The sequence below is a fragment of the Bubalus kerabau genome, chromosome 1 (genome assembly GCF_029407905.1).
Source record: "Bubalus kerabau isolate K-KA32 ecotype Philippines breed swamp buffalo chromosome 1, PCC_UOA_SB_1v2, whole genome shotgun sequence".
NCBI classification, from domain to species: domain Eukaryota; kingdom Metazoa; phylum Chordata; class Mammalia; order Artiodactyla; family Bovidae; genus Bubalus; species Bubalus kerabau.
The window spans coordinates 102807880-102824051 of NC_073624.1; the positions used below are offsets into that span (position 1 = coordinate 102807880).

The following is a 16172-nucleotide window of genomic DNA, read 5'->3' on the forward strand; positions in this document are numbered from 1 at the left end:
TGATTTAATTCAGAACTAATAGATAACAGTTCTCTGTTGTTTTCGGCTAAGTAATGTTTCTCTTCATATCTCTCTCTGGTAATTCAGGTTAATGGAAATTTGAGAACACACACAACTACTTTCTATGAAGCATTGAATATTTTTCCTCTCCTGCCTCCGTACACCTGTCAGCTTTCTTTAACAGTCTGTGGTGATTAGAAGTGACACATTCACACATGTATAAATGTGTATTTTGGGAAATGATATGGTTTTAAAAACATGCTGCTGTTGGTATGTCTTTATTTTGTCCCCTTGCTAGATGCATGTGACAGAATTTTCAAGGGAATAAAGATTCAAATGCTTCCATTTACACTTAATTACATTGAGGGTTTTAGAAAATTCTCTCCACGAGTTATACAAGATTAGTTCATACTGAGTTGGTCAACCTATCAGAAAAGATGTCAATAGTTTAGATTTATGCCACTAAATGGAACATTTGGAAAAAACTCTGATGCTGGGAAAGATTGAAAGCAGAAGAGGGTGACACAGGATGAGATGGTTGGATGGCATCACCAGTTCAATGAACATGAACTTGGGCAAACCCTGAGAGATGGTGAGGGACACGGAAGCCTGGCGTGCTGCAATCCATGGGGTCGCCAAGAGTCGGACACGACTTGGCGACTGAACAACAAAATGGAACATACTTTTAACAGTTTGCAAAATACATCATTTTGAATACACAGTCTGTCTTCAAACAATGTTAACATTTCCAATGGTAACTTGCCATAGGATTTAAATATCTTTATATACTGTTTTCACTGTAACTAAAAAAGATATTTAAATTGTATTCAAATAATTTTGCAAAATTAAGTATTTCAACAATAAATTGTATCATTATATTGTTCTTATGTGGTGATATATCTCCGGATCAATTAAACCCATAAAATAAGTGAAGTATAAGATTAAAAGGATATGATTATATCAAACACAGTGGCATCTTGTAAGTAGCTCCATTTTTTACATAAATGCTATTTAAGCAGACCAAAACTCTTGATTTTTAACAATGAAAAATATGCCATTAAGAAGGTTTCATTGCTAAACTTTTGGGAGAAAAAGATGAATTTCCTAATTTAATGTGTACAATTATTTATATATTGCTTTCTACTTGAATGAAAATATAAAAACCAAATAACAGTATAATCATCTTAACTATGACAGTAAAAATATACTATTGCATGTAACTCACATGTCATTAAAATGCATATAAATATGTTCTGGGATAAGGAAATCCTATGGACAGAGGAGCCTGACAGGTTACAGCCCATGGGGTCACAAGAGTCGGACAGGACTTAGCGGCTAAGCCACCAGCCATATATGTATATGAGCCCCATACATGAAAACGCTATTGAAATCATGTTCTAAGGTGAAGATGTTGAGTAACTTTTCACAACCACACACTTTAACAGCATATATTTTATTATCTGCGACTGCAACAAACCCACAAAGTGAACAGATCCTAATTTAATCTATTACCCATATTTCTAGTGCACTATAGTAATGAATCATATATTACTTTAATGTCAAATTCTTGATTAAAGTAGAATACATAATTCAATTTTCTATTGGAGGAAAAGTTGGACAAAAGCCAGTGGTTCTTAAATGTCTCTAAGCTGTTTAGAAAAGTTAATCTGTTCTTCTGTTAAGAAGTTTAGAAATAGTGTCAGGAATGGCTGTTGTACCCACCACCAATTTTTAACAGTGATTAAAGACTGAGAGAAAAAAAAAAGTATCATCATGCCCAGTGCTTATTTTGCATGTCTAGGGCACAGCTCAAAATGTTGGCACTGTTTGACCTGGAAAGATACGTACATTGATAAAATTTTTTCAACAAGGTTAACTTGGGGTTTTTTTTTTTAAAACTTTGCACATATTTAGTTTTTAATCCTTAAAAAATATTTTAAACACTATCAGAGTGAACAAATAGAATAAACTCCTTCGTATCACCTATTTGTTTTTCAGGAAGACGTTACAGACATTACTTTTTCCAGCCCTGGAGTGAGTAGAAAGGAGACTCTGATGAACTTATCTTTCTGCTCTAAGTGGCATTGAAAATAACACTGACATGGTCTCTAAAGCAGCGGCGACAGGTCAGAGGTGATGAGACGAAGACGGAGCAGGATGTCCTAGGTAAGGTACAAGTCTTTACACGTGTGTATGTGTTGTGTAGGAAAGAAAAACCGTTTTATTCTTAAAGAGGTCACTACGGTGATTTTTTATTAACTTGCAAAATCTCTTGAAGGTTGGCGAAAAACATGTTACCTTTCAGCATCTCAATTATCGCAAGTTACCCCGTGTATCACCCCTCGCCCCCCCCCCCACCGCCCGCGCAACCCCCCAACCCCCGCCCCGCGGCAAAGAAGAGTGCTGGGTCGAGATGCTACAAGTGAACTAAAAGAGCCAACAGCTTGGCATAGGTAGAAAAAGCAAACACCAAACAAAAACGCGGGGATTCTGAGCGCAGACCATCACGGGCCTGTGTGCACCCGCCAAACAACTGGGTTAACCCTTTGGGCGCTGCAGCGGGGATCCCCGGAGTCTACGGGCCCGACCTGCAGGAACAGAGATGGGGCGCCCCGAGCCTGTGCGGGGTACGGGCTATCGTTCCACAAGAAGGGACCGAGTTGGGTGGCACTTTTGTCGTCCGGCGCGTGAGTCACGGCCCAAGACAGGCACTGAGTCCAGTACTGAATGGAGCAGAGAAGCGGCGAGGAAGCCGCTCTAATGTCCGCGGACGCGGGGGTCAACGTAAACCTGTCTTCGCTAGGAGGGCTCACCCTAGCACACCCGCCCGCCCGCCTGGCTCCCGGGGTCGGAGGGGCGCAGGCCCTGGGGTGGCCCCAAGGTGAAGGGTGACCAAGTCAGCCTGCGGCAGTCATCGCTTTCCCAGCGTCCACAGTCGAGGGAGCCGCCCGGAGCCGCGCTGAAACAGCGGCTGTGACTGACGGAGTCACCGCCCCCCGCGTCCGAGCCACCCCCTCTTCCCCCCACTGTCCCCCGTGCCCCCCCTGCCCCGATACGTCATGGAAACACGGACGTCAGAGCCTCTCAGCCAATCGCTGACAGCGACTGGAGGAAAGGGGCGAGCAGGAGGGGGCGGGGGCAGCGGCCGGTCGGGGCGCTCAGCGGAGGAAGAGAGGGAGAGGGCGCGCAGAGGCGCGAGTCCCCCGCCCCTCACTCCGGCCACCCTTTCCCCGCCGCGCGGCAAGTTCTAATCGCCGGGCGCGTGCTCGTCAGCCGGGAACGCGCTCGCCGGGTCCTCCCCTTAAACGCCCTCTCCGCGACGCTCGACTCCCAGTCTCCGTCCGAGTCGCGCTTCCTCCCGCGCGCGCGCCTGCCCGCCCCCAGGCTCCCCGCGGGCCGCGTCACGTGACCGCGCCTAGCCAAGGCGGCAGCGGCGGCGGCTCGAGCTTCGGCGGCGGCGGCGGCAGTGGCAGCGGCAGCAGCTGCGCCGCCAGCGTGGAGCGGGAGGCAAGAGGGTGTGGAGAGAAGGGAGCGCCAGACTGGAACGGGTGAGCGTCCTCCTCCCCTTGCCTCCCCCGGCAATCCTGCGGGCCACCCAGTGCAAACGGGGCCCCTGCCTGAAGCTTCGCGCAGCCCCCCTCGTGCTCGGTGGTCGGCTCTCCGGGGGCTGCGGGTCCCGCCCCGAGCGGGTCGGGCTGCGCTGTTCGCCGAGAGGGCTGTACCCCCGCCCGCCGCTGCCTTTGCGGACGGCGGCGTGAGGCCGGCGGAGCTGCCCGTGCTGAGCGCGGCGCGCCCTATGTGCGGCTCTGCGGAGCCCGGGAGGCGGGTCCTGCGGGGACGCGGGCGGCCACTCGGCGGCTGCCGGGCTCTGGGCGGGGGCCGGCCCGGGCGCCGCCTCCTCCTCCGCCGCTGCCGCCTCCTCGCAGTGCAGCGTGAGTAGGGAGCCCAGGCTGGTGGACGCCGAGCCTCTCGGCTGCGCGGTCACCTCATCCTCGAGGTGCAGCCAACCCTCCGCGTGGCTCCCCGAGTCCTCCGAGCCGCCTGCGGACGAGCCGAGGACCGAGCCCTCGATCTCCGCGCTTCCCGCAGCTCCCACCGCTCTCTCCCCCGACCCTCCTGCATCCTCCCCTTTCTTTCCCCTTCGGAAAATGGTTCCTGCTGCCGGGCGAGGTGAGTCGCGGCCGCCGCCCGCCAGCGGCGGGGGCGGCTGGGCAGGTCACCTGCGGGGGAGGCCGGGCGGAACGCGGAGGTCCGGGCGTCGCGGCGGGGATCCTGACAGCTGGGTGCTCCGCGGACAGCGGCGATTCGGGAGAAGTTGGCGGGGGCGGTCCGCGGGGCCCCTCGCAGGTGGTCTCTCGCTGCGCCCGCCCCGGCAGATCGTAAAGGTGAGCGGGTTCCTCCGCGTGCGCCTCAGCGCCGTGTCCGACTGGGTGTCCCCGCCTAGGGCTCGAGGGACGGGGCTTGGTGGGACTTCGCGTCTACACCCGCAGCTTTTTGTGGCTTCTCCGAGCCTCCTCGGCCGCGCCGTAGCCCATCCTGCGGCCGGCCGCCCCCGCCCCGGCGCCTGGTGACCTTGAGGGCAGCGGTGCCCGGCAGTCTTTCCCCGCGCCCCGGGAGGGTCACCCCTCTAATCCCTGGCTTCGGCCCCACTGGCGCTCCGCGGGCGGAGAGCGGACCCCCGACTAGGGCTAGCTAATTGATGTGTGTCACACCGGACGATGATTCCCCGGGAGTTGGAGAACCGCCTTGCTTTTTTCCCTGCGCCTCCAGTCTGGCCCCCCAGGATATTCATGGTTGCTTCCGTCCGATTCGCGTTCTTAGACTTAGTTTAAAAGAAAGAAAAAAAAATCTTGTTTTCTCCACTCTTTTTGGAAGGGTCGGTAGGAACCGCATTCGCGGGGGTGGGGGGGGGGGTGTGCTCCCTAGATTCCATCCTGTAGGCGAATCCTCTGGCTAGGCTAGTTAGCGACCCCTGGTTCTGCGCCGCGGTCCCTGGCCAGGTTGGTGTCTGTGCGCATTTCATTCACCAGTTTTCTGGCACCTGGCAGATGCCAGGAGTGCGTCTCGGGACTGGCAACGCCGGGAGTGCCCGAATCCTGTGCGGTGCAGTGGTGCCGGGGCGGGCCAGAGGTGCCAGGGGGGTCTTTCAACCAGCGGAAGCCTTGATCCTCCTCTGCAGGCGTAATTGTGCCCTTCCTGGGGTGGGAGCGCAGCAGACAGCCACCTCGGGCCGCTGTTCACGCTACTTTTCTGGGTTTATTAATAATCTAATGGCCCCTGTTGGTATCGATTGCTGTTCGTGATAAATTAGTTCTATGGATTTTTCTTCCTCGGAGTGTAGGTATATGCATCTATTTGGACTGTCTGCTTTTCAACATGGAAGGCTTTGTTGTGTTTAACCTCCCCCACCTGAGGACAGTCTTATTTTAAAATAAAGCTCTTGTTCAGCGTGGGTGTATTTTATAATAAGAAGTACTTGTGAGGCTCTGCTTTGTATGAGGCTCTCGTCGGGCAGAGGGTGTGTAACCCTTTGGATAGTGGCCCACGTGAGTGAATGAGGGGCCTTCACCGCTCGCCCTGCTGCCAGCCTTCTTCCCCAGACTCCCTGCCCTTGTGTGTGGCAGAGGCGGATTGAGGGGAATTAAAGGGATTGGAGGAGAATCTGCTTTTTATACTTGAGCGTTTCATTTGGTCTCCCTGCTCCTCCCCCCCTTTTTTTCTTTTTTTGTCCTGGTGAGTTCAGATTTGAAGTAAATAGAAACATGTTCCTTAAAGGGAGCCTTTGAGAACTTGTATATGAAATAGGCTTATTTAGCCATGATTTCAGGGGGACGTTTTAGTTTCTACCTTGCTTTGCATGAGACAGTTAAATTGCTGTAATTAAGGGTGGATCTCTGTCCTGATTTTGGCTTGGGTGTAACTGCAAAGATCTTTGAAAAGTAACAGTTATTTCCTACCATACAGTCTGCAAAAGTGAGTCACAATCGGGTGAGTTGAGGACAGAGCGCCACCTTTAATTTTAAGATTTCGGCATATTCTTTTATTAAAATGGTGAATATTCAGATTACGCCTTCTTGACTTTTGTTGGAGTTGTTGTCATTACGAGCATCCCCATTTAGATGTGTAAGATGAAACTGTCTTCATTTTTTTGTATTTTGTAATTCTTCACTCCTTTAAGGGGGTTTCTGCAATTGTATGGGAAATCATGGTTTTTTCATTGAAGCCTGGGATTTAATGTAGAACTCTGAGATGAGATGAGAAACTAGATTTGATTTGTGCTTATAAAATAACAGGGACAATAATAGTTTGGATCTGTTTAGGAAAAGAAGGAAAGTAACAGTTTCATTGTAAATAGATATTTAAAACTAGGTGCCACAAATAAGGGTACTCACTAGCATGACAGTGGTTTTATAAATTTTTTTTAGCTTCTGTGCTATTAACAAATACTAAAGTAAATATGCAAAATTATTAACCTTGTTTGAATAAGGTGTAGTAATTCTTTTTTGTTTTTCATCTTCCAACAGCTTGCTTTTTATGGTTTTCGAGTTTTCCAATTACTTGTTTTTAGATAATGCAAACAAGGACTTCAGCAGGCGTACTTAACACTCAAAGTTATTGAAGACCTTATTGGGAAGGGTGGTTTCTGTGTGTGCCTTTTCTCACATGTAGCTCATATAAAAATAAATGGAGTTTTTAATGCTTAGGAAACAAATGCTCTAGTGACAGCTGAATGGATGGGATTTCCTTCCCCACCACTTGCTCCTTCCTGTCTCCCTCCCTCACAAATCAAAAACTTAAGGTACACTGTCTGTTCAGACACGGATACCTTCTGATGACTGTGACTGCAGACGTAACAGAAAAAAGAATTAGCTTTCAAGTAATGAATGAATAAATGTGTGAATATTACTAAATATAGTTTTAATCGCAAGCCACAAGGTTGTCAGCATTCCTATCTGCATTTAATTTTTAATTCAACACTTTGAGCAGTTTCTTCATAGACTACTGTAAAGCATATGCTATTGAGCCCCAGATAGTTTTATTAAGGTAAAAAAATCTGCTTGAGGTGAAAAGTAGTTTATGCTTGTAAGTTTGTGGAATATGGCCCCAGGTTAAAGGACATCATTTGAGCAATTAGGTTGATGTATGTAGAGTAATTATACAGTGTTACTCATATCTTGATAGAATCCTGATTTGGGGGTTAAATATACCGATTTCTTTTGTCTGACAGATACGTTAACTTCATTTTGGGTGCAGCGTTCTCTTACCATGTGAGCTGAATTGTATTGGTTCACAGGTTTTAAGAGGAATGGCCAGTTACAATTATTGGTGGTCTTTTGCAATACTAACCCAAAAGTATGTGAGACTCCTCTTTTTCTTTATGTTTTTACACATATATGCAGTTGAAACTGGTCATTTTCACTTTTTAATTATGAAGTTTTGTAATGAATGAGCAAAAAATTAAAGGAGTAAGATCAGGATGCAGAAACTTAAGAATTAAGTTTTTGCACCTTGGGTAAGAGTATTTACTTGCCCCATTGTGGGGAATATTTTTTAATAGGTGTCATGATATGTAGAAGGGTACTGTGAGAGTAGCTTATTTTGGAATATATAGAATCTGAGGTAACATGGAAGGAAAATGATACAATACATACGGGAATAATTTTCAAAGAAAAACTTAAAGATTTTTTAGTCTTTATAAATATTTTATACACACACATACACAGTTTTATTGTTAAATTTTTTATTATGGAAATTGTCCAGAATGTGAAAGTAGAATAATATACTTACTGTCCAGTTTTGACAGTTATCAATTCATGGCACATCTAATTTCATTTCTATTTTTAAACAAGAAATAGATCTATTATAAGTGGGGACATAAGACAGATGACTGAATTAAATTCTTATGTTTTTTAATTTATAATTTCTAGGATATATACAATAATGTCCAATATGTAATTGAATCTAAAAGGTCAGTTTTTATGTTCCTTGTTTCTGTAATAGTCTTTTATAGCAGGCACCTAAAGATAGTGTCTCTCAAATTTCACTCCTAATGATAATGCCTTTGAGTTATAAAATGCTTTACAGTATTTTGCAATGTATTACATACTATCTCCTCTGATTCTCACAGTCAGTAATTCTGTGAAATGAGCTAAGTAGATAGCTGTACTTTTCTTGTTTTTTAGATAGATAAAATGATTTCTCTAGGCCCTAAGGTCTTATAATACAGTCAGCAGCTAGATTAACTAGAACTGGACTCTAGGTGGCTTCTAGTTTTTGCTTCATTGCTCTTTCCATTATAAATGTTTATGTAAGTTTGTGAAAGTTATATAAGTTTATGAAAATCAGTTTCCGACCAGAGTAAATTTAATAGTGGAATATAAACAGATTTGTTTGGGTTTAACTTTATAAATTTAATCTTTACTTGTGTTTGGTATAATGTAAGTAAGCAGTTCATACCCTGATTTGCTTAACAGCTGAGTAAATGAATTTGACCATGTTTGAAGTACTATATTTTTAATATTGTGGATTGGATTATTTTTAAGTTAGGAATTTTGTTTTCAAAGACCTGTTAGTCCTTGAAATGATCAGGGTTGTCTTAAATCATGAGTTAAAACTAAAAGAGGCCTATACTGAAAATTTCTTTGAATTACTGCTGTAAATTTTTTCATGCTTTTTTTTTTCTGTCACCGCATGTTTTTTACCTAAAGCTTTTTGAAATATTAACTTGGTACGTAACGAAGTTTGGTTTTAAAAGGTCCCAAATGAAGAGATTTTCGTTCTGGAAATCCAAAACCTTGTTGGAAATCTCACAAGAAAGGTGGTGGTTCTCTAAAATGTGTGCAAGAGGATCACCTGGGAGAGTTATTGAAAGTGCAGATTCCCTGGCATTGCCCCTGCAGATCTGATTCAGCAGATCTGAGTGGGGCCCAGCAGTCAGCATTTTGAGAAACACTGACGTTGAATTTACATCTAGGTTAAAATTATATTGCATAGTAGAGATGCCTTTATAACTTAGAAGGGTGTTATTGATTTATTTGACTTTGAACATCGGGCTTTCAAGTAGTTTTGACTATTGTAGCCAAGTTTGATTTGTGGGCTTGGTGGGTTTTGTGATAATTGTAAAACCGGTAAATTGAAAATATTTGTGATATCTGTGTGCCTTGTCTTCTTTCAGAAGATCCATCTGTAGTTATTAAGTTACTTACTAAGCACTGTAAAAGCCCCAAGTGGAGAATGTTCTTCTCTTTGTTTTCATGCCCCAGTGTCTGCCATTTCCAAATGAGTTGAAAATGGGGGCCTATTTATGTAAAAATACTGAATGCTATGTCACTACAGTACTGTATATTTATGCTTTAGTCTAGCTCTGATTTTATGTTGAATGGAACATTTATATCAAATGTTCCTTCAAACTAAAAGGACATAAATTGGTGGATAAGTAGTGGTCCTTATTAATATCAGTTAACAAGTAGCTGTTCCTTCAGAAATAGTGTTAGTCCTTTATGATCTTTCAAGAATATTAATGACTCAAGACTAAATAATAATTTACCATTCTGTGCATGAAAACAAAAGTTACTGCTGTTTTACTTAAATGTTAAATAACAATTTATGTAGTTCAGCAATCTGCTGTAAGATTCATTTTATATAACCTGATCTGACTTTTAAACTAATTTTGTCTAATACTATATATCCCCGTATGGATTACTATTGAAGACCAGATTTAAAATGCAATTATTTTTGCTTCATTTATGACACTATAGTAAATAGCCTGTATCTGTTTTTAAAATACATTTTATATTGAACTTAATTGCAAAGCAGGTCCATCTCAAGACTGTGCTGAATATTTTTTTGTTCATTTGTTCCAAAAACTTAAGCTTATTGGCTATGCTTTAGAATATATTTAGGAATCATGGGCTGTAATTTACTAATGATTGTGGAAATTTAAACTAATAAAGATTTCTGGCAGGGAGATCCAGAAAATGTAGGTAACCCTTTTAAAGCTATTTCTTTTATTCTTTTAAAGCAATTTTTATTAAATTTTTCCTAGGACTGTGTTAATTATTCTAAACATTCATATGCAGTTACCTCTTTGGTAAGAATATTATTTAGTATTTCTCAGTTGGGTAACTTTCAACAATATGGCATCTCAATATCTGGGATACCTGCTTTATATTAATATTTTTGTCACTTGGGCCTCTGAAGGAAAAAATGATGGTTTAGTGCTTGCTTACATTGTGAAATCTGAGATTATACTCTCACTGTAAACTGGTATGACTACTGTAAAGATCTGACAAATATAGGACTAAAAGTTGCGTGCTCTGAAAAGTAGATCTTAAAAAGGATTTCACTGTTCAAAAGATGCTTTTTAAATAACTTGATTATTAGCAATGTAGATTTATTGTTCATTGTATTAACTCAGTGAGTTAGTTTGCTCCCAGAAGGATCTTAAGCAGTCTTTTACTCTCAAAATTCTTAGATCTGCTGCTTTATGCTGCTTTAATCTACCTTTGATATTTGTGCCAGAATTTTTTGTTTTGTTTTGTTTTTTACATAGTTTGCCTGCTGTCATTTCTTGACTAAAACTCTCAGTGGTTTCTCATTCTTCCCTTTATCAAGATGAAACTTGGCTCTGAAGGCCTTAGGACACTGATTCTGAGAAATATTAATAGGAGGGGGTTATGGAGGGAGAGGGCCAAAACCGAAATTTGAGTTAGGCTGGTTGATGCAGTTTCCCGTTTGGGACTTTTCCCATACTTTGATATAGTAGTATGGACTGCACCTGTCTAAATGTGTTTAGTATTTTGCTCCCTCATCCCTTTTAGTGAAGCCTCCACCTGTTACTTTTCTAAACTAGTTAGCCAGGATCACCGCTTTGCACAGCTCTAGGGGATGCTGTTCACAGTGTGAATCATGTTTCTGGGAGTTGAGAGCACTGCTTCAGTCCTGTACTGCTGCTTGCTGCGGGCCAGTCAAGTCTGGCAGTCTCTCTGTATATACTGCATATACTGTATCCCTTCTTTTGCTGTGACTTCATCCTGCTTTTCCTCTCCCCTGATAGGACCCTCGATCTCACCTATCTAAATGTTCCCATCCTTTAAAACTCAGCATTCGTCGGGCTTTCCCAGTCATCGCTCAGTAGGTCTGGTTCACATATTTTCCATCTGTTATATATCCTTTTTGTCTTTGGGATAATATGGGACTTCAGGTAAGAACTTGAGTTCTTGAGGATATATAGAGTTTTATCCCACAAACATTCAGTCAGTATTTTTTTTGTGTGTATATTGATTAGAACTTAGACATTGTGTAGCTGACATGAAGGTAAAGTAGATAAGAAGGAAGAATTTTTCTTGGGCAATTTCCAAAGGCTGTTTACCTTTGAAATTTTAACTTTGCTCAGATGAATTCATAGGACAACTTGTTTTACTTCTATATTTCATAGAGTGTTGCTAGGACAATAGAATTTAGCTTCTATGTAGGAAGTCTTTCCCCTTTCTTAGCTAACATTTGTCCTAAAACAACCAGTTTCACTTTTCTTGTAGCTTGTGACATCTTTTCCTTTCATCAGCATTGATGTTCATAAGATGTTTTTGCATCTGCTATCCATTAGCATATTGTGTGATGCAAAAATGCCATAATTCAAAGCATATATTATGTCTAAAGTAAAATATGATACCCTTGTAGTTACTCTTAATTGATAGGAATACCCTTGGAGCCAAGTTTTTAAATGTCAACTTATTGCAGATTCTTACTTTCTGAGAGTTCTTTTTCATGAATTGAGGGTGAACTTTTGGCCCATGACCTGGTGCAGTATCACTGTAGGCATCAGGAAGATGTGTAGATACATGGTTTCTGTTAAGTGCTGGAGCACAGCATTGTGGATTTTCTTCTAAGTACCTTCCCTAGGTCAAGGCAAGAAAACCTGTCCTTGACTTAGTCATTTCTGTTGAATGCTCATGTAGTACATGGAGTCATAATTTCAAACATCTAGGCAATTAACAATTGAGGTAGATTTGGTGTATAAGCTGTTGTAGTTTTAAATGCTTTAAAAAGTAGCTCTTCATAGATTATTCACTTTCCAGCATTTAGCACCACTGAAACTGTACAGATGTAATGTAGAAAAAAGTATTGTAGAAGGAATTAATTGTTACTCACACAGGGGTGTAGACAGTTTTAGTAGTGAATAAAATTAAAGTTCTGTGAAGGCAAGTCATCAGTGGAATCCGCAGAAGTGAAATAAATGGCTTAGAGAAGGATCTTTTGCTCCTGGGACAGACATGGATGGCATTGCCATGGACTCCATGCTGCTTTGCTTACAGTTATGCAGAAGTTTGTGCGAAATTTTCAGTTCCTCTGCTGTAACACTGTCCTTTTTTTTCTACTTTTACCCCAAATCAAGTGAGTGATGCCTTAGCTACCCTTTTTTGTTTAAAAAGTGAATCACAAACTTGAGGAACTTTACTTTGCACATTCCAGATAATTAGTACTGTGATGAAGAACTGCTCAGTTCAAGGGCAAATACAGGGGGCTGAGAACAAGGAAGGTCAGCAGTGAAATGGGGAAGAGATGCTGGCAAAATCCAGGAAAAGGAGCACCTCCAGCCTCAGACCTTCTGAATGTCAGGTTTCAGAAAAACAAACGTCAGTCAGTCAACCAGCCCTTTTTTGCATGAAGAGTGGATTTAAATTCACCTGCCCTTAAGCTTAAACTGCACTATAACCTTCTACAACTAACCTTCTAGAACTAACACCCAAAAAAGATGTCCTTTTCACTATAGGGGGCTGAAATGCATAAGTAGGAAGTCAAGAAACACTTGGAGTAACAGGCAGATTCGGCCTTGGAGTACAGAATGAAGCAGGGCAAAGGCTAATAGAGTTTTGACAAGAGAATGCACTGGTCATAGCAAACACCCTCTTCCAACAACACAAGAGAAGACTCTACACATGGACATCACCAGATGGTCAACACCGAAATCAGAATGATTATATTCCTTGCAGCCAAAGATGGAGAAATTCTACACAGGCAGCAAAAATAAGACCGGGAGCTGACTGTGGCTCAGATCATGAGCTCCTTATTGCCAAATTCAGACTTAAATTGAAGAAAGTAGGGAAAACCACGAAAACATTCAGGCATGACTTAAATCAAATCCCTTACAACTATATGGTGGAAGTGACAAATAGATCCAAGGGATTAGATCTGATAGAGTGCCTGAAGAACTATGGATGGAAGTTCGTGACCTTGTACAGGAGGCAGCGATCAAGACATTCCCCAAGAAAAAGCAATGCGAAAAGGTAAAATCGTTGTCTGAGGAGGCCTTACAAATAGCTGTGAAGAGAAGAGAAGAGAAAAGCAAAGAAGAAAAGGAAAGATACGCCCATTTGAACACGGAGTTCCAAAGAATAGCAAAGAGAGATAAGAAAGCCTTCTTCAGCCATCAGTGCAAAGAAATAGAGGAAAACAATACAATGGGAAAGACTAGAGATCTCTTCAAGAAGATACCAAGGGAACTCTTCATGCATAGATGGGCACAATAAAGGACAGAAATAGTGTGGACCTAACCGAAGCAGAAGATATTAAGAAGAGATGGCAAGAATATACAGAAGAACTGTACAAAAAAGATCTTCATGACCCAGATAATCATGATGGTGTTATCAGACATCCTGGAATGTGAAGTCAAGTGGGCCTTAGGAAGCATCGCTATGAACAAAGCTAGTGGAGGTGATGGAATTCCAGTTGAGCTATTTCAAATCCTCAAAGATGATGCTGTGAAAGTGCTGCACTCAATATGCCAGCAAATTTGGAAAACTCAGCAGTGGCCACAGAACTGGAAAAGATCAGTTTTCATTCCAATCCCAAAGAAAGGCAATGCCAAAGAATGTTCAAACTACTGCACAAGTTGCAGTCATCTCTCATGCTAGCAAAGTAATGCTCAAAATTCTCCAAGCCAGGCTTCAGCAATATGTGAACCGTGAGCTTCCAGATGTTCAAGCTGGATTTAGAAAAGGCAGAGGAACCAGAAGCTAAATTGCCAACATCCGTTGGATCATTGAAAAAGCAAGAGAGTTCCAGGAAAACATCTGCTTTATTGACTGTGCCAAAGCCTTTGGCGGTGTAGATAACTACAAACTGTAGAATATTCTTAAAGAGATGGGATCACCTGATCTGTCTTTTGAGAAATCTGTAGGCAGGTCAAGAAGCAGCAGTTAGAACTGGACATGGAACAACAGACTGGTTCCAAATAGGAAAAGGAGTACGTCAAGGCTGCATATTGTTACCCTGCTTATTTAACTTATACGCAGAGTACATCATGAGAATGCTGGACTGGATGAAGCACAAGCTAGAATCAGGATTGCTGGGACAAATATCAATAACTTCAGATATGCAGGTGACACTACCCTTATGGCAGAAAGCAAAGAAGAACTAGAGAACCTCTTGATGAAAGTGAAAGAGGAGAGTGAAAAAGTTGGCTTAAAACTCAACAGTCAGAAAACTAAGATCATGGCATCTGGTCCCATCACTTCATGGCAAATAGATGTGGAAACAGTGACAGACTTTATTTTTGGGGACTCCAAAATCACTGCAGATGGTGACTGCAGCCATGAAATTAAAAGACACTTGCTCCTTGGAAGAAAAGTTATGACCAACCTAGACAGCATATTAAAAAGCAGAGACATTACTTTGCCCACAAAGGTCTGACTAGTCAAAGCTATGTTTTTTCCTGTGGTCATGTATGGATGTGAGAGAAGAAATGTGAATGCTGAAAAATTGATGCTTTTGAATTGGTGTTGGAGAAGACGCTTGAGAGTCCCTTGGATGGCAAGGAGATCCAACTAGTCCAACTAAAGGAAATCAGTCTTGAATATTCATTGGAAGGACTGGTGCTGAAGCTGAAACTCCAATACTTTGACCACCTGATGCGAAGAACTGACTCATTTGAAAAGACCCTGATGCTGGGAAAGATTGAAGGCGGGAGGAGAAGGGGATAACAGAGGATGAGATGGTTGGTTCACATCACTGACTCAGTGGGTATGAGTTTGAGTAAACTCTGGGAGTTGATGATGGACAGGGAGGCCTGGCGTGCTGTAGTCCACTGGGTCTCAGAGTTGGACATGACTGAGCAACTGAACTGACCTGAGATATATTGAACATTGGAACTCACCTGATTCTCTTTGGCCTCTGGACTCTTGCTACATCATTCCTTTTGCCAGGAATGCCTACCTTTCTCAGAGCGTGTATATTCTTTATTTTTTTTTAATTGAATGAATTATAGTTGTTTTACAGTGTCATGTTAGTTTCAGGTGTAAAGCACAGTAATTCAGAAAACTGTCTTATCTGTATATGTATCTATAGTGATATATAGATATGACTGAATTTCCGATTCTTTCCACCTTATAGGTTGTTACAAAATAGTATAATTCCCAGTGATCTATACTCATAAAATAGTGAGTGTAGATCCTCCAGAGGATCTTCCCAATCCAGGGATCAAACACAGGTCTCCTGCATTCCAGGAGGATTATTTATCAGCTTAGCCACCAGGGAAGGCCAAGAATACTGGAGTGGGAGTATACTCTGGAGCCTATCCCTTCTCCAGCAGATCTTCCCGACCTAGGAATTGAACCGGGGTCTCCTGCGTTGCAGGTGGATTCTTTACCAGCTGAGTTACCAGGGAAGCCCTATATGTGTGTGTTGTGTGTGTGTGTGTGTGTGTGTGTGTGTGTAGTGATATATAGATATGACTGAATTTCAGATTCTTCCCCCTTATAGGCTGTCACAAAATAGTGAGTACAGTTTCCTGTGCTGTGTAGTATGTCCTTGAGCCTATGTATCTTCATGGTATTCCTATGTGTGACTAGACCTAAAACTTCTGATTTTGGTTTTTAACTCTGTGATGTTGTTCTTAAGATCTCTCCACATTTGAAGTTGAGTTTCATCATTGCCACTAAAAAGCCAAGTGACCATGGGTACATCACTTGGTTTATTTGTTACCTCCCACAAAAGTACCAAATGCAAAATCAGAGTTCTGTTAACTTTCTTTCCTGGAATTTTGGCTTTTAAAACAATATGTATGTCTACACTAGGTGGTCTTCTCTCTCTGCCTTGTCCCAAATTTTCGATTGTTTTTTAGGTTTGCCACCTAATTTTGCCTTTAACTGATCATTTGATGTCTCATCGGTGAT

The 16172-nt window shown here is 42.6% G+C and overlaps 1 protein-coding gene across 8 annotated transcripts in view; it reads left to right on the forward strand.

Annotated features, from left to right (window-relative positions):
• Positions 1-3408: 3408 nt before the first annotated feature.
• The window catches only part of ATP2B1 (ATPase plasma membrane Ca2+ transporting 1), a 135143-nt gene continuing 122379 nt past the window's right edge, over positions 3409-16172 (forward strand). For 7 of the 8 annotated variants that reach the window (XM_055585826.1, XM_055585845.1, XM_055585861.1 and 4 more), the window contains exon 1: positions 3409-3548. The gene's annotated coding sequence lies outside the window, so the exon portion shown is untranslated. Of the gene's footprint in view, positions 3549-3905; positions 4171-16172 lie in introns of those variants that run through there. The other variant, XM_055585835.1, reaches the window with a different exon arrangement.